This window comes from Eurytemora carolleeae, unplaced genomic scaffold, assembly GCF_000591075.1.
Source record: "Eurytemora carolleeae unplaced genomic scaffold, Eaff_2.0 scaffold239, whole genome shotgun sequence".
NCBI classification, from domain to species: Eukaryota; Metazoa; Arthropoda; class Copepoda; order Calanoida; family Temoridae; genus Eurytemora; species Eurytemora carolleeae.
Genome location: NW_019397018.1, coordinates 125,913 through 126,702, shown reverse-complemented (window position 1 = coordinate 126,702; position 790 = coordinate 125,913).

Below are 790 nucleotides of genomic sequence, written 5' to 3'. Positions count from 1 at the left end.
TGAGTTATTCAAATATATCTATAAATATACTTTGCTTTTCTGTTTGTCTGTCCGATCGGGCCCAAATTTTGTGTGGGACCTCACATGACCCCAAAGAAGATTTATGGATGCTCAGAATTACAAAATAAATTAAAAAAATTTTTGATTTTCGTAAAATTTTGAAAATCCACTAAAAAAGTTCTTGATTCGCAAAAATTTATATCTTTGTTTTAATGAGGAGACAATGCTAAAAGCTTAATTAAAAGTTAAAATAGAAGATAAGTGCGAAGCGCCCTGATAGCCGAGTATAAATAATTTTATATATATTTAAATATAAATTCTATATATTCTAGGCTTACAAGGCACTTCGCGCCTATCTTCATATTTCAATTGAGAACATTTTCTCTTTGCACACATTGTAAAACAAAAACAACCAAAAAAGAATTGAGTCTTTGCCACAAATTCTGATTTTTAAATCCCTATATCTTAACAACCCAATGGTGTAAACCTTAGATATTTCAAACTATGACTTCTGTTATTTCACACAATCAAAGTTTGAAATATCAAAGGTTTACATAATTTGGTTGTTGATATATAGGTATTAAAAAATTGGGATTTGTTGCAAAGACTCAATTCCTTTCGTGGATTTTCCAAATTTTCAAAAATCGAATTTTGTTAGAGGCAAATTTTACTAACCATAAACCTTTACAGGGGTCACGTAGAGTATATTGGATACAAACAAACAAACAAACACCATGACAAGCAAAGTATATGTATAGATATATAATTATTCCCCCCCCCCCCCCCCCCC